The following is a 21,436-nucleotide window of genomic DNA, read 5'->3' on the forward strand; positions in this document are numbered from 1 at the left end:
ACGTGTGTAGATAAATACAGTAATCTAATCTTGTAGACGCAATGATCCGGCATGGCACGCACTCTGGAGACCGGAGACCGGAGAATGAGTGGCTGCATGCACCTAGCTAGCCACCTCCTGCTGCGTCGAAATTTCCGGCTTGGCAGAGTCGTGGACTAGTATGCACAGGCAGGCGGCGCACGCACGTGTTGGTGAGATTTGAATATTAGCCAGCCAATGGATGGATCCCGTCAAATTAAACCTGCTATATAAACCTCCGCGGCAGCACAAGACAGCAGTAGCAGCCAAAGCCTGAGGCGAGCAAAGAAAAAGTTCACAGAGGAAGCGAGCTAGCTTAGCTAGGTGATTCCTTCACAGACCACTTCCGCTTCCAACAAATCCATCACCTCGTCGGCGACATGGACGCCTTGGAGAGAGGCGAGCGCGCGCCGCTCCGGCCTGAGGTAACGGTCGCCGATTAATTGCCTCCCTCCGATCTTCCTCCTCCTCCTCCTCTTCTTCTGGTTGCTAACAATTTCTGCAATCTGTCTCCATTGCAGAGTCAAGGCCCAAAGGTACAAGAAGATGATAGCCTGCAGCTGCAGGTGCCGCTCCTCAAGCACAAGAAGCGCGGCGGCAGCAAGGCACCCGCAGTGATTCTATGTAAGCAAAGCTCAATGTTCTTCTCATTGTCGTTCTTATTGTAGCTCCAAGTGCCTGGTTGTTTAACTCAAGTTTCGAAATTCTCTGGTGCAGTGTTCGAATGCCTGGAGAGCACGGCGTTCAATGGTATCTCCACAAACCTGGTGGTGTACCTGGAGACCGTCCTCCATGGCACCAACCTCGCCAGCGCCTCCAACGTCGCCACCTGGTTCGGCACCAGCTACCTCACCCCCGTTTTCGGCGCCATCATCGCCGACACCTTCTGGGGCAACTATAACACCATCCTCGTCTCCCTCGTTGTCTACCTCCTCGGCATGATGCTCGTCACCTTCTCCGCCTTCGTCCCCACGACCACGCCGGCGCTGTGCGTGGCGGGTGCCTCGTGCACCGGCACCGCCGGCACGTGGGGGCTGAGCTCGCAGATCGTGGCTTTTGTGGGGCTGTACCTCGTTGCGATCGGGTGTGGCGGGGTGCGATCGTCGCTGCTGCCGTTCGGAGCGGAGCAGTTCGACGACGACAGCGCGGCGGACCGGGAGGGCAAGACGTTCTTCTTCAGCTGGTTCTACCTATGCGTGAGCTTCGGCCCCATCATCTCCGGTGTGTTCCTCGTCTGGATCCAACAGAATGTCAGCTGGGGCCTCGGCTTCGGCATCGCCACCGCCTGCATCGCGCTCGCCTTCGCCGCCTTCGTGCTTGCCACGCCCTTGTACAAGCGCCGCATGCCCGCCGGCACGCCGCTCAAGAGCCTCTACCAAGTCGTCGCTGCCGCGTGCAAGAAGATCAGCGTCAAGGTCCCGCCGAAGCCGGACACCTCTACGAGGTCAGCGACAAGATCGACTCGCCCCAGCCCAAGATCGCGCACACCAGCGACTTCAAGTTCCTCGACAAGGCGGCCATCGTCACGGAGTCAGACATGGAGGAGAGGCCGGAGGCAGCGACCTCGTGGAAGCTGTGCACCGTGACTCAGGTGGAGGAGCTCAAGATCCTCCTCCGCCTGCTGCCCGTGTGGATCACCAGCGTCATCATGTCATCGGCCTTCTCGCAGATGAACACCACGTTCGTGCAGCAGGGCAGCGCCATGGAAATGACCATCCTGTCGGTGCCGGTGCCCGCGGCGTCGCTGGCCTCCTTCGAGGTGATCTGCGTCATGACATGGGTGCTCCTCTACAACAAGGTGATCGTGCCGGCGTTGAGGAGCTTCTCCACGAGCGATGACGGCGAGCCTGTCAGGGAATTCAGCCCCTGGATCACTCAAACGCACGCGATCTGGTGGACACGAAGAACACGAACGCACGCGAGACACAGAAGGCGAGCACACAGGTTTTGGCGACGCGCACTAAGTGCGTCTTTTCTGTTTCTTTCCTTATTCTCTTAGGCAACACGTACAACAGATCGTAGCCTATTCCATTGCTAAGTTTCCACTCGATCCTATTCACCCGTGCCATCCCACGGAAGATCGCTCGGAAGCTGACCAGGACTACTACGACTCAACCTAATCCTGTGCGTGCGCATGCACACGTGACAGGCCCTATCTTATTTGCAACAAGCAAACTATAAACTGGAACACTACGGACACATGCTACATCACAGCAACGTGCCATCCTACAGGAACGTGAAAACCAATGTAACAGAAACCAAGAAATGCAACGAGGTTAATTTCATGACATTCTCTCCCTTAACCTTGTTGCTCTTTCTCTAGCGCCTTCATCCCCATCTTCTCCTTCATCTCATGGAATTTCACTCTCCCCAAAGACTTTGTAAGGATGTCAGCAAGCTGGTTTTCAGTTCTCACATGCTCAACATTGACCTTGCCCGATTCAACACAATCCCGTATGAAATGATAGCGAAGATCAATATGTTTACTTCTATCATGGTGGACAGGGTTCTTACTCAGAGATATCGCAGATTGGTTGTCCACCTTGAGCACAACTTGAACTGAATCTTCGCCAAGTAAATAAGCAAGTAAATGCCCCAGCCATATGCCCTGACATGCTGCGGATGCTGCTGCTATATACTCAGCTTCACATGAGGAGATGGCCACAATTTTTTGCTTATGTGATACCCAGCTGATTGGGTTTGAACCAATGTAGAAGATGGCACCCGAGGTACTCTTTCTGTCATTGATGTCACCCGCATGATCACTATCACTGAACCCAACAAACTTCAGCTGGTTCCTCTCCTCTCTCTTATAGAAACACCCATGATTCAGAGTGCCTCGCACATACCTCAAAATATGTCTTACCGCTGTCATGTGTTCTTCAGACGGCTGCTCCATGTACCGGCTGACATACCCAACGGCATAGCATATATCCGGACGAGTGTGCACTAGGTATCTCAAGCTTCCCACTATGCTTCGATAGGAAGTTGAATCAACTAGTGAAGAGTCACTTACTTTCCTCAATTTCAGTCGTTGCTCCATAGGAGTTTGAGTTGCTTTGCAATCTCCCATGCCACACTTGTCCAGAATTTTTGCTGCATAAGCTGATTGACACAACGAGATGCCTTGTCGGGTTTGCTTCACTTCAATTCCAAGATAGTAACTGAGTAGGCCCAAGTCACTCATGCTGAACATATTCTTCATCTGGTTCTTGAAGTTTGCTATCTCCCTTGTGTTGTCCCCGGTGATGATCAAGTCATCCACGTACACTCCCACGAGCAGACTTGCACCATCCTTCTTCCTCTTGTACACAGCATGCTCATATGGACATTTTTCAAAACCCAAATCTGCCAATGTCTTGTCCAATTTAGGATTCCATGCCCGAGGTGCTTGATGCAGACCATACAATGCCTTGTTAAGCTTCAGAACTTTGCTTTCACTTCCTTTCTTGACAAAACCAGAAGGTTGCTCAACATATACGGTCTCTTCCAAGTCTCCATTTAGAAAGGCCGACTTCACATCCATATGATGAACTTCCCACCCTCGCTGAGCTGCCAATGCCACAAGCAAACGCACGGTCTCAATGCGAGCTACCGGCGCAAACACTTCATCAAAGTCAATACCTTGTCGCTGAACATATCCTTTCGCAACAAGTCGTGCTTTGTGCTTCACCACAGCACCTTCGGAGTTCTTTTTCACTTCATATACCCACTTCAATCCAATGGACTTGTGCCCCTTTGGCAAATCAGTCAACACCCACGTGCCATTTTCCTCAATGGAGTTCATCTCCTCCTGCATAGCCCGCTGCCAACTGCTCTCTTTCTTCGCCTCATGAAAAATTGTAGGTTCCTCCATTCCGAGCAAACACAAGTTTGAGTACTGGGTCTCTACCTCATCAGTCTCATCGTACAACTCCTCAAACAAGCGTTTTCCTTGTGGCCCAACCGGAGTACTCCACGGTGAAGTAGTGTGACGCCCGGATAATTAAGCTACAGTGAACCTCTGCTAATGATGCCACGTCACCTCGGTTACTGTTGATAAACTCGCGTTGATTCGAAACCGATTCAAATTTAAATTCAAAATCAAGTCAAACGATAAAGCTTTTCAAATATTAAAAATAAATTGTTCGGGTTGTGCCAAATAATGCATAGGTAATTATGGCAGAGAAACCACACTTTTATAAAATGTCTCAATACTCTAAAATGAGTAAAACAGTAGCAAAAACAATTATTTAAATGCTTTTAAAATGATAAACAATTACAAACTATTATATTTAGGTGCCAAGTTAATTGTGGCAGTGGTATAATTACTATTACTAATTTAGGAGTTAACTATATGTTTTACAAAACTAAAACAATTTGAAAGATGAAATAAACAGAAAAGAAATTGAAAGATAAAAGAAAAACAAAAAAACAAAAGGATAAACCCCCCACCCCCTGGCCCAACAGGACCAGCAGGCCACAATGGCCGGCCCAACTGGCCCAACCGGCCACTCCCTCTTCCCTCATCCACACACCCGGTGAAACCCTAACCCCCCACCGATGCCCCACTCGCCCCCCCCCCCACTCCCCCACGATCCCCTTCTCCTTCCCCATCGATCTAGATCGGGATCGGCCCGATCCCGTTGCCCTGCGCCCGCCCGTCGCCGTCCACCGCCGCCTGGAGCTCCGCGAGCCCCACCGGAGCCACCCCGTCGCCCCCTTGCCGTCACCATCGCCTGGAGGACCACCTCGCCGGCCTGCTTCCTCCTCCCCGCCGGCCTGCCTCCACTCCATCCGCGTCGTCCCCGACGACCTCCTCGCCCCCCCCCGCTGCCCCGTCCCGACAAATCCCGGTGAGGCCACGGCCTCCACCCTCCTTCCCCTGTCCCCGCGCCGTCCGCGCCTCCCTCGGTGCGCCACCGCGCGCACACGCGCCCGTGTGCTGGAGCTCACGCTCTAGGCAGCACGCGCTCACCTCACGCCCGCTCCGGCGCCGCCCGGTGCTCCTCCCATCCCGTCCACTCCGGCCACTGGCGGTTGGCCTCGCCGCGGCCACGCCCCCCCTCTCTGGCCGTCGCTCGGGTCCGTCCCGCCCGGCCACCGCGCCCCCGTCCACGGCCACGCACGGCCAAGCATTTCACCCCCGCTGCGCCCGGTGCTCGCGCCCATCGGGCACCCACGGCCTCGTCCGCCTCACGCACCCCACTGGCCGCTCGTCGGCTCCCTGAACCGCCGCCCCTTTTCCATCCCGCGGCGGTCCTGCTGCTGTGCTGCATCGGCGCGCAGCCCCGGCCTCCTGCGCTGCTGCTGCCGCTCGTCGTGGTGGCCGCCGGCGCCCATCGCCGTTTCCCCCCTGTCGACCTGGGCGGGTGCCCAGCGCCGCTCCAGGCGCCCGTAACCCGTCGCCCGCGCCCTGTATGGCCTCTGGGCCAATGACAAGCGGGGCCCACGCCCTGAGAACGAAAATGAAAAAAAAGATATAAAAAATTAAAATATTAATTAATTAATTAACTAAATTAAATAACTTAATTAATTGAGTTTAATTAACCTAATCAATTAACTAAACTAATTAAACCTGCTTAGTTAGTCTTAGACAATGACAGTGGGACCCACATGTCAGTTTGACTAGGTCAACTGACTAGTTGATTGCTGACATCACCCTGACATCATGCTGACGTCATAATTGCATTTTCTAATTAAATTAATGAATTAAATATTTAAAAATTAATATAAAATAATCCGTAGCTCGGATGAAAATACTTTGTACATGAAAGTTGCTCAGAACAACTAGACGAATCCAAATACATAGTCCGTTTGTCAGCCACAGGTCCCTAGCATAGCGAACATGGAAATTTTCCCCTCTGGTCCGTCTGTCCGAAAACGTCAAACACCGGGAATACTTTCCCGGATGTTTTCCCCCTTCGCTGGTATCACCTACTACCGCGTTAGGGCATACCTAGCACCGTGTATTGCCTCGTTATGTTTTGTAATGCTTTGTTTGCTCCATATTTACTGTTTCTTCCCCCTCTTCTTCTCCGGCAGACCCCGAGACCGGTGCTGATGCCACCGAGTATGACTACGTCACCGACGACCCTTCTTCCTATACAACAGAGCTTCCAGGCAAGCCCCCCCCCCTTGATCACCAGATATCGCCTATTCCTTCTCTCTACTGCTTGCATTAGAGTAGTGTAGCATGTTACTGCTTTCGGTTAATCCTATTCTGCTGCATAGCCTGTCATTGTTGCTACAGTTGTTACCCTTACCTGCAATCCTAAATGCTTAGTATAGGATGCTAGTGTTCCATCAGTGGCCCTACACTCTTGTCCGTCTGCCATGCTATACTACTGGGCCGTGATCACTTCGGGAGGTGATCACGGGCAGATGATATATACTTTATACTGTTACATTACTTATGATACTGTTCGGAGATGGGGGCTGAAAGGACAGGTGGCTCCATCCCGGTAGAGGTGGGCCTGGGTTCCTGACGGCCCCCGACTGTTACTTTGTGGCGGAGCGGCAGGGCAGGTTGAAACCACCTAGGAGAGAGGTGGGCCTGGCCCTGGTCGGCGTTCGCGGATACTTAACACGCTTAACAAGATCTTGGTATTTGATCTGAGTCTGGCCATTTGGTCTATACGCACTAACAGACTACGCGGGAACAGTTATGGGCACTCGGCGTCGTGGTATCAGCCGAAGCTCTTTTGACGTCAGCGACGGAGCGGCACGCGCCGGATTGGACTGGAACGCCTGGTAGGCTAGGTCTGCTTCTGGCCGCCCTCACAACGTGCAGGTGTGCAATGGGCGATGGGCCCAGACCCCTGCGCGCATAGGATTTAGACCGGCGTGCTGACCTCTCTATTGAGCCTAGGTGGGGCTGCGACGTGTTGATCTTCCGAGGCCGGGCATGACCCAGGAAAGTGTGTCCGGCCAAATGGGATCAAGCGTGTTGGGTTATGTGGTGCACCCCTGCAGGGAAGTTTATCTATTCGAATAGCCGTGTCCCTCGGTAAAAGGACGACCCGGAGTTGTACCTTGACCTTATGACAACTAGAACTGGATACTTAATAAAACACACCCTTCCAAGTGCCAGATATAACCCGGTGATCGCTCTCTAACAGGGCGACAAGGAGGGGATCGCCGGGTAGGATTATGCTATGTGATGCTATTTGGTGAACTTACCATCTACTCTCTTCTACTTGCTGCAAGATGGAGGTGGCCAGAAGCGTAGTCTTCGACAGGATTAGCTATCCCCCTCTTATTCTGGCATTCTGCAGTTCAGTCAACCGATATGGCCCTTTACACATATACCCATGCATATGTAGTGTAGCTCCTTGCTTGCGAGTACTTTGGATGAGTACTCACGGTTGCTGTTCTCCCTCTTTTCCCCTTTCTATACCTGGTTGTCACAACCAGATGCTGGAGTCCAGGAGCTAGAGATCCCGAGGATGATTCTACATGGAGTTCGGCTTCGAGGAGTAGTTAGGAGGTCCCAGGCAGGAGGCCTTGACTTTTCGATCGTTGTTACTCTTGTGCTAGCCTTCTTAAGGCAATCTTGTTTAACTTATGTCTGTACTCAGATATTATTGCTTCCGCTGACTCTTGTGTTTTCGAGCTTATGTATTCGAGCCTTCAAGGCCCCTGGCTTGTAATATAAAGCTTGTGTTATTTTAATTTGTGTCTAGAGTTGTGTTGTGATATCTTCCCGTGAGTCCCTGATCTTGATCATACATATTTGCATGCATGATTAGTGTACGATTGAATCGGGGGCGTCACAAGTTGGTATCAGATCCAACTGCCTGTAGGAATCCCCCTTCCACACTCCTTGGCCGAAGTTGAGTCTAGTAAGTGAAAACTGTTTTACTAACATGGCTGTGTGGCTTACGGGCCCACGTCGCCATTGGGTGGTAGTAAGATCTTTTATTCCTCAACCTATACTATTGGACTCTGACATCTCTTCTATTCGGGTTAAACGATTTTACTAACTCTGACTCTAGGTTCTCGATAATACTTTCTCCCGGAGAGCCCCTTATTACAGATGATCGTCTGCTGCACGAGAAGGATCTGAAGATACTCTCCGATGTTCTCTTGAGACTTTATGGTGTCGCTTTTGCAATTCCCTTCCATCGATAAACCCCTGTGGATAACCACGTATACTCGCCATTCATACAATGCTTCCCAGTTGATCTTGTTATTACAAGATGCCCCGAAATTCTCTTTGTTGCTCCGAGAATCCTTTGAGCTTACTGCCTTGCTGTTCTTTGCCACATGAATACCACTATGGATAATTTCTAGCACTCACCGGATATTTGCTCATCCCCAGTTGATTCATGTATTTCACAAAAGTCTTCAAACTACTATTTGAACTTCCGAAATCCTGAGTAGCCTATTGCTCTTGAAATTCTTACTTGCTTGCATTATGGTTAATCCCATAAGTCTATAATCTTATTGGCATCTCTTGTCATTATCATTTTGAGTCCGTTGATTCAATTTGTTGCGAATGCTCGCAATCCTCAATCAGATCCTAGAATTCATCCTTCCGGCTCAGACGTCATTTTAAACGTGAGCTGGATCTCGACCAATCAAATTGCCATCGATTGTACCCCTAAGTCTGTTCAACTTATCCATTCTTAATCAGACCATTGGCTTCTGATCCCTTGATTTGGAAATGATAATTCCTTTGCATTTGAGCTTTGAATTACTCAGTTGTTTTTATAGTCTGATGCCCTTTCGTTCCTTCTTCCTCTGATAGAGTACCGATACTCGCATCAGCTCCGTTGTAGACCACAAGACCCCTTGTTGGGTTATTATCCGACAGTGTCCTTCATATTCAATAACCTTGTGATCATTTCCATGGATATATAATTCCTTTGGTAATTTGTATCCTCTGCTTGATAACCATACTCTACTTTTGAGCTGGTGATTTTACTCTTGAAGTTTGAGGTATATGTTTCTAAGATGCCCCGATGGATTGAACCTATACCTTCCCTAAAAACCGTATGAACCCGAAGGTTTTCACAAGCCATACCCTTCTGGTATTTTACCAGATAATTTTCTACCATACAACTTCATCGAATGCGAGAAGTGAATGAAAGGTTATGCATTGGAGAAGTGGGAGTCGACCTTGAACTTTGTGTTCATGCCCATGGACACGAAGTAGATCTTATCATTAAAAGCTTCTCTTAAATTAATTATTCCCTTGGTATAAGTTCATCTTATATCTGGGATCTGGCCTTTTGCAATCGTGGTTCCGACCATGTTCTCCTTTAAATACCATTTCTCGTACAAGTTGAGCACTTGTCTTCTGCAGAGCAATATCCCAGTCCAATCTCTACTTTGGTTTGTCGTCGAGTATTACCCCCCTGGTATCTCGAGATTATCACGGAACTGCATAACTTCTTATGAGTTCTTCATCAAGTACTACATTCTCACTGATTACAGTTTTTCACGGGCTTCGAGTTATTAAACACTCAAGGATATCGATAAGTGAATCTAGTCCGCGTCGCGATTAAACAACTCTTAGTAATCTTCTTTACTTGCAAGTTTGTACTCGATCAAGTCATTCCTAGCCTGATTGGCTATATCATTATCGTGCTAAATTTTAACTGTGCTACCGGGTCCTTCTTCCCGGAGCACAAATTGCGACGGTGAGCTAATCTTACAATCGATCTTCCTCGTTATATCACTTCTCCTTGAACAGCAAACTTGATTTCGAGTTTGTGTCCTAACCGTGGTTCCAATAACCTTTCGCTTTCATCATTCCTTTGACTTGATGTCATCGTCGATCAATTACATCTTCTTGAAAACCTCTCGACAAATTTGTCGTGATCATTGTCAACAATTTGACTTCTTCCAAGTTGTGTGTCGAAATTCAGGATGAGAAATACCATCCTTGCCCCTCGATGAATTGTGTTATCATCAACAACATTCTTGCCTCCCTCCAACACAAACTTGTTGATATTTTGTGTTGTATCTTGATTTCCCTGCGATCCAACTTATGTTATGTTCTACCGTGGAGTATTACCATCTTTGATCTCAAGAATGTCGTGAGCATTACACAACCTCTTAAGAATTCTTGATACATGTGATACTTCTTGCCATATCCATTCATTCCTTGGTCCCCGTGTTGTTTCTAACCGGGAAACCGACAATTGAACTATGAGGTGCGACTTCAAAACTTCTAGCAACCCTATTGCTTTGAAGTTAATGGTCGATATTTCATTCTTAGACCATTGGTTATCAAATCACCATTCTAACATTGATCATGCTACCTAAGCCCATATTTCGGGTGCACTTTTCAACCAATGTTTAACTGTGTATGTTTTCCTCGAGCATACCTCATTATATCATTTGATCTCACAAATGTTATCTCCTTGTTGTCGAAATCCATCTTTTGAAAATCTCATTGAATTGTCATTAAGTTCATCAGTCACCTCCTCACCTCTCCTTGATTTAATGATGAACCCTTGTTCGGAACTCGCTTCCATAGTTCATCTCCCGAGAATCTTCGATGTCGTTTCGACAATTTGTGTTGCACCTTTCTTCTCAGGCATCCTGAGTCTGAGTTATCCTGACACCAACCAGATCTGAATCTCGGTCAGATATGATGGTTGGAACATATTTCCAAGAGTTATAACATTGGTCGTTATATGACCCGGTAAGGTGGTGTCATGCCTAGTACACCTGGCCGGAGGACCTATTGTTATAATTTCCTTGTTAGCAAGGCTATCCATTCTTCCATGAGGAAATTGTAAGACTTATTCTACAAGTTATTACTGATGGATCTTTGTGTTTCCAAAGTCTGATCTTCACCTGCTGACCATGTCAATGCTATCTTGAAGCATGACTATGGTACTCCGATTTTCAACAAGAACATTTGAAGCCCAATGCTAAATTTTTCCTCCTCAATTATCCAAACACCGCTGTATGGGTAATGTCATGAAAATTCACTCCCCTACCTAAGGAGTTTTCTACATTATATCATGTCATGTATATCATGCTCTGCTTGTCCTTGGGAAGGATATACCCTTGAAATATGTGTTTAAACACATTTTCCTTTCCATTGTTCTGTTTGATCTGATGATCACATTTTCCTTTCCATTGATTTGTTTAAACCTTTCTTGTGGTCCATATGATCTAAGCAGTAATATTCTTCTGCTTATGTAAACACCTTGGTGTACAACCGTGTCAGTAAGACCCTGTTGCATTTGTCGATAGCATCCCGGTAACCACCGATGGATGAGAACTTTGCCTATTGGTCCGCCTCGTTTAACGAGCAGGAATGGTTCTCCTCGTCCCTCGCCCTTGGTACCAACGTTGTTGTCGACATAACTGACAGGTTATTCTCTAACATACCTTGCTATCATAACCATGCAAGATATCACCGCCCTTCCTACTTTTAACCCACATGGTGGGCCCATAACCCACAGTTCCACAGGATCGAAACCCGACTCTCCTGTACACCCTCTGTTCCCAAAGTTATTCCTCCCGCGTGGCCTCGTATGTAATTCCCGAGTCACCTTCCGATGAGATCATCAATTCTGGTATTAGACGCAATGCTTATTCCCATTGCCCTAAACCCCTTTCACACTTTGTTGCACCAAACGATTGCCTATGGCTTGAAACTTCCATTTTGCAACTTCTTACTTTGCTCTCGAAAATTTCTTAAGTATCAATTCGAGAGTTACTTTCCGCCACATTTCTTGAGGTTACCTACCAGATAAGCAACATTGTAGCGGTCCGTTCTTCCGAAGTTACCCCTTGACCTTCTTACGTACGATGGAACCCCCGAAAAAAGGATGACGACTTCATAATGACGACCTAAAGCGGAGAAATGAAGACACCAATGAAAGGGATCAACTTCTTCGAGAAGAGCAACCAAGAACGAGAAGATCCGTTAGGATTTCGCAACCAAATCTTTTCCCCTTACTCTACCTCTTAAATCTCGGGACGAGATTTCTTGTAGTGGAGGAGCCCGGATAATTAAGCTACAGTGAACCTCTGCTAATGATGCCACGTCACCTCGGTTACTGTTGATAAACTCGCGTTGATTCGAAACCGATTCAAATTTAAATTCAAAATCAAGTCAAACGATAAAGCTTTTCAAATATTAAAACTAAATTGTTCGGGTTGTGCCACATAATGCATAGGTAATTATGGCAGAGAAACCACACTTTTATAAAATGTCTCAATACTCTAAAATGAGTAAAACAGTAGCAAAAACAATTATTTAAATGCTTTTAAAATGATAAACAATTACAAACTATTATATTTAGGTGCCAAGTTAATTATGGCAGTGGTATAATTACTATTACTAATTTAGGAGCTAACTATATGTTTTACAAAACTAAAACAATTTGAAAGATGAAATAAACAGAAAAGAAATTGAAAGATAAAAGAAAAACAAAAAAATCAAAAGGATAAACCCCCCACCCCCTGGCCCAACGGGACCAGCAGGCCACAATGGCCGGCCCAACTGGCCCAACCGGCCACCCCCTCTTCCCTTATCCACCCACCCGGTGAAACCCTAACCCCCCACCGACGCCCCACTCGCCCCCACTCCCCCACGATCCCCTTCTCCTTCCCCATCGATCTGGATCGGGATCGGCCCGATCCCGTTGCCCCCGACGCCCTGCGCCCGCCCGTCGCCGTCCACTGCCGCCTGGAGCTCCGCGAGCCCCACCGGAGCCACCCCGTCGCCCCCTTGCCGTCACCATCGCCTGGAGGACCACCTCGCCGGCCTGCTTCCTCCTTCCCGCCGGCCTGCCTCCACTCCATCCGCGTCGTCCCCGACGACCTCCTCGCCCCCCCCGCTGCCCCGTCCCTACAAATCCCGGTGAGGCCACGGCCTCCACCCTCCTTCCCCTGTCCCTGCGCCGTCCGCGCCTCCCTCGGTGCGCCACCGCGCGCACACGCGCCCGCGTGCCGGAGCTCACGCTCTGGGCAGCACGCGTTCACCTCACGCCCGCTCCGGCGCCGCCAGGTGCTCCTGCCGTCCCGTCCACTCCGGCCACTGGTGGTTGGCCTCACCGCGGCCGCGCCCCCGTCTCTGGCCGTCGCTCGGGTCCGTCCCGCCCGGCCACTACGCCCCCGTCCACGGCCGCGCACGGCCAAGCATTCCCCCCCCCCGTTGCGCCCGGCGGTCGCGCCCATCAGGCACCCACGGCCTCGTCCGCCTCACGCACCCCACTGGCCGCTCGTCGGCTCCCTGAACCGCCGCCCCTTTTCCATCCCGCGGCGGTCCTGCTGCTGTGCTGCATCGGCGCGCAGCCCCGGCCTCCTACGCTGCTGCTGCCGCTCGTCGCGGTGGCCGCCGGCGCCCATCGCCGTTTCCCCCCTGTCGACCTGGGCTGGTGCCCAGCGCCGCTCCAGGCGCCCGTAACCCGTCGCCCGCGCCCTGTATGGCCTCTGGGCTAATGACAAACGGGGCCCACGCCCTGAGAACGAAAATGAAAAATAAATAAATAAAAATATTAATTAATTAATTAACTAAATTAAATAACTTAATTAATTGAGTTTAATTAACCTAATCAATTAACTAAACTAATTAAACCTGCTTAGTTAGTCTTAGACAATGACAGTGGGACCCACATGTCAGTTTGACTAGGTCAACTGACTAGTTGACTGCTGACATCAGCCTGACATCGTGCTGACGTCATTATTGCATTTTAAAATTAAATTAATTTTGTTAATTCTAAAAATGAATTAAATATTTAAAAATTAATATAAAATAATCCGTAGCTCGGATGAAAATACTTTGTACATGAAAGTTGCTCACAACGACGAGACGAATCCGAATACGTAGTCCGTTTGTCAGCCACACGTCCCTAGCATAGCGAACATGGAACTTTTCCCCTCCGGTCCATCTGTCCGAAAACGTCAAACACCGGGAATACTTTCCCGGATGTTTTCCCCCTTCGCCGGTATCACCTACTACCGCGTTAGGGCATACCTAGCACCGTGTATTGCCTCGTTATGTTTTGTGATGCTTTGTTTGCTTCGTATTTACTGTTTCTCCCCCCTCTTCTTCTCCGGTAGACCCCGAGACCGGTGCTGATGCCACCGAGTACGACTACGTCACCGACGACCCTTCTTCCTGTACAATAGAGCTTCCAGGCAAGCCCCCCCTTTGATCACCAGATATCGCCTATTCCTTCTCTCTACTGCTTGCATTAGAGTAGTGTAGCATGTTACTGCTTTCGGTTAATCCTATTCTGCTGCATAGCCTGTCATTGTTGCTACAGTTGTTACCCTTACCTGCAATCCTAAATGCTTAGTATAGGATGCTAGTGTTCCATCAGTGGCCCTACACTCTTGTTCGTCTGCCATGCTATACTACTGGGCCGTGATCACTTCGGGAGGTGATCACGGGCATATGATATATACTTTATACTCTTACATTACTTATGATACTGTTCGGAGATGGGGGCTGAAAGGACAGGTGGCTCCATCCCGGTAGAGGTGGGCCTGGGTTCCTGACGGCCCCCGACTGTTACTTTGTGGCGGAGCGACAGGGCAGGTTGAGACCACCTAGGAGAGAGGTGGGCCTGGCCCTGGTCGACGTTCGCGGATACATAACACGCTTAACGAGATCTTGGTATTTGATCTGAGTCTGGCCATTTGGTCTATACGCACTAACCAACTACGCGGGAACAGTTATGGGCACTCGGCGTTGTGGTATCAGCCAAAGCTCTTTTGACGTCAGCGACGGAGCGGCACGCGCCGGATTGGACTGGAACGTCTACTAGGCTAGGTCTGCTTCCGGCCGCCCTCGCGACGTGCAGGTGTGCAATGGGCGATGAGTCCAGGCCCCTGCGCGCATAGGATTTAGACCGGCGTGCTGACCTCTCTGTTGAGCCTAGGTGGGGCTGCGACGTGTTGATCTTTCGAGGATGGGCATGACCCAGGAAAGTGTGTCCGGCCAAATGGGATCAAGCGTGTTGGGTTATGTGGTGCACCCCTGTAGGGAAGTTTATCTATTCGAATAGCCGTGTCCCTCGGTAAAAGGACGACCCGGAGTTGTACCTTGACCTTATGACAACTAGAACTGGATACTTAATAAAACACACCCTTCCAAGTGCCAGATATAACCCGGTGATCGCTCTCTAACAGGGCGACGAGGAGGGGATCGCCAGGTAGGATTATGCTATGCGATGCTATTTGGTGAACTTACCATCTACTCTCTTCTACTTGCTGCAAGATGGAGGCGGCCAGAAGCGTAGTCTTCGACAGGATTAGCTATCCCCCTCTTATTCTGGCATTCTGCAGTTCAGTCCACCGATATGGCCCTTTACACATATACCCATGCATATGTAGTGTAGCTCCTTGCTTGCGAGTACTTTGGATGAGTACTCACGGTTGCTTTTCTCCCTCTTTTCCCCTTTCTATACCTGGTTGTCGCAACCAGATGCTGGAGTCCAGGAGCTAGAGATCCCGAGGATGATTCTACATGGAGTTCGGCTTCGAGGAGTAGTTAGGAGGTCCCAGGCAGGAGGCCTTGCCTTTTCGATCGTTGTTACTTTTGTGCTAGCCTTCTTAAGGCAATCTTGTTTAACTTATGTCTGTACTCAGATATTATTGCTTCCGCTGACTCTTGTGTTTTTGAGCTTATGTATTCGAGCCTTCGAGGCCCCTGGCTTGTAATATAAAGCTTGTGTCATTTTAATTTGTGTCTAGAGTTGTGTTGTGATATCTTCCCATGAGTCCCTGATCTTGATCGTACACATTTGCGTGCATGATTAGTGTACGATTGAATCGGGGGCGTCACAAGTAGACCCTGCCGTGCATACTGACTGCTACTCAAACGTTGCCGTGGCAGGCGTTGTAGGAGTCCCAGCTGATTGGGGCGCTGCTGTAGGAATGTGTGCCGTGGCAGGCGTTTTGGGGGTCTGAGACGCTGCCGTGGCAGCATTTTCTTCTGCAGTGGCAGCAGTTCTGGATAGCGTAGGAGTTTCTGCACCTGTTGGTTCTCCGCTGACCGCTGCTGCTTGTGCAACCTCAAACACAAAACTGGGTGTGGTGTACTGCTCCTTTGACTCACCTCGGCCCCACTCCCATTTCCTTTCTTCCTCGAACACGGCATCACGAGTCACATGAAGTTTCTGTTGGAAATATGCCCTAGAGGCAATAATAAATGGTTATTATTATATTTCTTTGTTCATGATAATTGTCTATTGTTCATGCTATAATTGTGTTATCCGGAAATCGTAATACATGTGTGAATACATAGACCACAACGTGTCCCTAGTAAGCCTCTAGTTGACTAGCTCGTTGATGAACAGATAGTCATGGTTTCCTGACTATGGACATTGGATGTCATTGATAACGGGATCACATCATTAGGAGAATGATGTGATGGACAAGACCCAATCCTCATAGCTCAAAGATCGTGTAGTTCGTTTGCTAGAGCTTTTCCAATGTCAAGTATCTTTTCCTTAGACCATGAGATCGTGTAACTCCCGGATGCCGTAGGAGTGCTTTGGGTGTGCCAAACGTCACAACGTAACTGGGTGACTATAAAGGTACACTACAGGTATCTCTGAAAGTGTCTGTTGGGTTGACACGGATCGAGACTGGGATTTTTCACTCCGTATGACGGAGAGGTATCTCTGGGCCCATTCGGTAATGCATCATCATAATGAGCTCAATGTGACTAAGGAGTTAGTCACGGGATCATGCATTACGGTACGAGTAAAGAGACTTGCCGGTAACGAGATTGAACAAGGTATTGGGATACCGACGATCGAATCTCGGGCAAGTAACATACCGATTGACAAAGGGAATTGTATACGGGATTGATTGAATCCTCGACATCGTGGTTCATCCGATGAGATCATCGTGGAACATGTGGGAGCCAACATGGGTATCTAGATCCCGCTGTTGGTTATTGACCGGAGAGGCGTCTCGGTCATGTCTGCATGTCTCCCGAACCCGTAGGGTCTACACACTTAAGGTTCGGTGACGCTAGGGTTGTAGAGATATGAGTATGCGGAAACCCGAAAGTTGTTCGGAGTCTCGGATGAGATCGCGGACGTCACGAGGAGTTCCGGAATGGTCCGGAGGTGAAGAATTATATATAGGAAGTCCAGTTTCGGCCACCGGGAAAGTTTCGGGGGTTATCGGTATTGTACCGGGACCACCGGAAGGGTCCCGGGGGTCCACCGGGTGGGGCCACCTGTCCCGGAGGGCCCCATGGGCTGAAGTGGGAAGGGAACCAGCCCTTAGTGGGCTGGGGCGCCCCCTTGGGCCTCCCCTACGCCTAGGGTTGGAAACCCTAGGGGTGGGGGGGCGCCCCACTTGCCTTGGGGGGAAGCTTCCCCCGTGGCCGCCCCCCCCCTTGTAGATGGGATCCAGGGCCGGCGCCCCCCCAGGGGGGCCTATATATAGTGGGAGGAGGGAGGGCAGCAGCACGACAGCCCCTGGCGCCTCCCTCTCCCCCTGCAACACCTCTCCCTCTCGCAGAAGCTTGGCGAAGCCCTGCCGAGATCCCCGCTACTTCCACCACCACGCCGTCGTGCTGCTGGATCTCCATCAACCTCTCCTTCCCCTTGCTGGATCAAGAAGGAGGAGACGTCGCTGCTCCATACGTGTGTTGAACGCGGAGGTGCCGTCCGTTCGGCGCTCGGTCATCGGTGATTTGGATCACGACGAGTATGACTCCATCAACCCCGTTCACTAGAACGCTTCCGCTCGCGATCTACAAGGGTATGTAGATGCACTCCTTCCCTCTCGTTGCTAGTAGACTCCATAGATGGATCTTGGTGATGCGTAGAAAATTTTAAAATTCTGCTATGATCCCCAACAGTTTCTTCTCAGCGGGATCATACATTCTATATGCTTTTGACGGTGCTTCATATCCGATGAACACCATGGGCGAGCTGCGATCTTCAAGCTTTGTGAGATGCTTTCCCACCTTCTTGACATGAGCTACACAACCGAAAGTTTTCAAGTGTTCTACATTCGGTTTCTTTCCGTGCCAAGCCTCATGTGGTGTCTTGTCGGTTACACTTTTGGTCTCAGACCGGTTCAGCAAATAAACTGCCGTGGACACAGCCTCTCCCCAAAATTTTCCAGGGACTAACATACTCTTTAGCAAGCTTCTAGCCATGCCAACAACCATTTGGTTCCGCCTCTCAACGACGCCATTCTGCTGAGGGGAATACGGCGCCGTCAAGTGGTGATTAAGTCCCAGCTGATCACAATAGTGTGCAAACTGATTTGAGGTGAACTCTCCCCCTCTATCTGTCCTCAAAACCTTCAACTTGTGCCCGGATTCAAGCTCAGCTGCTGCCTGAAATTTTTCCACTGCCTGGAGTGCTTCATCTTTACTCTTCAGAAGCACAATCCACACGTAACGCGACATGTCATCGACCAACAGCAAGAAATACTTTTTACCGCCGTGCGTGACAGGGCTTATGGGGCCGCAGAGATCCCCATGGACGAGCTGCAAGGGCTCGGTTGCTTGATAGCTTGCTGTTGATGGGAATGGCAGACGACGTTGCTTGGACAACATGCAGCAGTCACACACCTGATCAACATGCTCAATGGGTGGCATCCCCTCCACCATACCTGAGTGAGAGATACGACCAAGTGCTCTGAAATTCACATGCCCATAACGCTTGTGCCACAACCAAGGCTCACTGTGGCAAGTCATGAGGCACAATGGTTCAGCGTCCTCGATGTCCAGTACATACATGCGGCTCTTCGTCCGCAACACACGAGCGATCATGTTTCTTTCTTGATCCCAGACTTGCATTACTCCATTTTCAGCAGCATACTTGCAGCCATTCTCATCTAGCTGTCCCAAGCTGATGACATTGCTTCTCAAACGAGGTATAAAGTACACATCTGTCAGCAAACGATGGCCACCTGAGAGACACTTCATCAGTACACAACCTCTCCCACAAATTTCAACAGTGGAGCCATCCCCAAACCTCACCTTTCCTGATACGGTGCGGTCCAACTCAGTGAATTTTTCAGAGCAGCCTGTCATGTGATTGCTAGCTCCAGTGTCTAAGTACCAACAAGTGTTCTGACTACCTGACAACTTAGGGACTACTTTCTCCTCATTCAGCAAAACAATCTCACCAGTTGCCTCTACAGATTGCACAAGTTCAAGTGTCTCCATCATTAGCAGGCCTGGCCCAACATCATCTTCTTGGGCAAGATTCAGCTTCTCTTTCTTTGGTTCTGGACATTCAGACTTGAAGTGACCAAGTTCATCACAATTGAAACACCGTGCCTTGCTCTTGTCGAACTTTCGGTGCTTCTTAGGCTTGTTCTCAGAGTGCTCATCACGCTCTCCGCGTCCGCCGTCGCTTCCAGACTGCCCTCGCCCACGGCCACCACGCCCACCGGCTGCTGCCGCTGCTGCTAGAACCCTCACCACTCAGCTCCTGTTTGCCAAGCAGGTTCTCCAATGCCTTGGTCACGAGCATGAGCTGCTCATTCTTGTCGCCGCGATCACCATGGCGCCCGATCTCATTCTCCTCGAACACGCGCAACCGCCCAACTGCCTCAGACACAGACATGGTCTTCATGTCACCCCACTGTTCGATCGTCCCGATGATCTGCGAGGAACGATCAGGAACCGCAGCAAACAACCGCTTGATGACCGTCTTCTCCTGGAGATCCTCTCCTAGGGCACGGATCTCGCTGACAAGTGCATTCAGCCGGCGAGAGAATGCGGAAATCGTCTCGCCGTCATCCATCAGCATGCGGTCAAACTTCCGCATCAACTGATTTATGCGCGCCTCTGTCACGCGTGCCTCGCCGATCCGCATCGTGTGAATCGCAGCCCAAGCCTCTTTCGCCGTCTTGTACTCGACGAGCGCCATCATCACATCATCAGGAACGGACTGGGAGATCGTTGCCATGGCGCCCATATCTCGTTCCTCGTCGTACTCGGCGTCGCCCTCAACCCCGACCACACGCCCAATGGATGCATGATGATCTTCATCTTGGCCGCCTAGAGATGGTAGTTCGGTTCCGTGAGTTGCGGGTACTGCATGGGGACGTTGGGGATCCTTGCCGTGCTCCGGATGACCATGGCGCCCTCCTCCGAGGAGCCGTCGCCCGTGCGCTTCCCCGGCGGCTGGTACTTCCCCGCCGCCAGGACCTCCTTCGGCACCTCATCGCCCGCCATCGCCCCTGAACACTGCCGCCACTCTTCACCACTCTCGCCGCCGCCGCCGCAAGATCGCCTCCCTCAAACCGAGGCTCTGATGCCAATTGTCAGGGAATTCAGCCCCTGGATCACTCAAACGCACGCGATCTGGTGGACACAAAGAACACGAACGCACGCGAGACACAGAAGGCGAGCACACAGGTTTTGGCGACGCGCACTGATTGCGTCTTTTCTGTTTCTTTCCTTATTCTCTTAGGCAGCACGTACAACAGATCGTGGCCTATTCCATCGCTAAGTTTCCGCTCGATCCTATTCACCCGTGCCATGAAGATCGCTCGAAAGCTGACCAAGACTACTACGACTCAACCTAATTCTGTGTGTGCGCATGCACACGTGACAGGCCCTATCTTATTTGCAACAAGCAGATCGTGACTACTACGGACACATGCTACATTACAGCAACGTGCCATCCTACAGGAACGTGAAAACCAATGTAACAGAAACCAAGAAATGCAACGAGGTTAATTTCATGACAGAGCCGTCGCAGCTGCAGCGGATGGGTGCCGGGCGGCTCCTCATGGCGCTCACCATGGCGGTGGCAGCGCTCGTGGAAATGAAGCGGCTCGACAGCGCGGCGCGTGGGGAAGAGATCAGCATCTCGTGGCAGCTGCCCCAGTACTTCTTCCTTGCCGGCGGGGAGGTGTTCTGCTACATCGCGCAGCTGGAGTTTTTCTTTGACGAGGCGCCGGACACCATGAAGAGCATGTGCACGTCGCTGGCTCTGCTCACCATCGCGCTGGGGAGCTACATGAGCTCCTTCATCTACGCCATCGTGGAGGCCTTCACGGCGACGGGGGACAGTCCCGGGTGGATCTCCGACGACCTCAACAAGGGCCACCTCGACTACTTCTTCTGGGCCATGGCTGCAATGTGCACGCTCAACTTCGTCGTGTACAGCGGCATCGTCAAGAACTACAGGCTCAAGACGGTCATCCCGTGATGGCTTGCTCTGAATCTTCAAGATTCCATTCCATTCCATTACATAGATTACATTGCACAATCGCCAATTGGTGATGGATGAACAGTAACTAGCTAGTAGCCAGGTACATATATATACACAAGAAACACTAGAAGAAAATGTAAGATATAGAATTCTGTTTTCTTTCCAAAGCCGTAGTACAATCAATGGATTGGCGGAAACAATTTTTGGAAAAATAATTATGCCCATTCATTTCCTCCGCCCGTTTTTAAATTAAATGAAGCTCTTAATAGTCAATACATACAGAAGGAAAAGAAACAGCTTTATACAGACCT

The 21,436-nt window shown here is 50.1% G+C and overlaps 1 pseudogene; it reads left to right on the forward strand.

Moving 5' to 3' along the window:
* Positions 1-235: 235 nt before the first annotated feature.
* LOC123141673 (protein NRT1/ PTR FAMILY 8.3-like) lies at positions 236-21,122 on the forward strand (annotated as a pseudogene).
* Positions 21,123-21,436: the final 314 nt, after the last annotated feature.

The sequence above is a fragment of the Triticum aestivum genome, chromosome 6D (genome assembly GCF_018294505.1).
Source record: "Triticum aestivum cultivar Chinese Spring chromosome 6D, IWGSC CS RefSeq v2.1, whole genome shotgun sequence".
NCBI lineage: Eukaryota > Viridiplantae > Streptophyta > Magnoliopsida > Poales > Poaceae > Triticum > Triticum aestivum.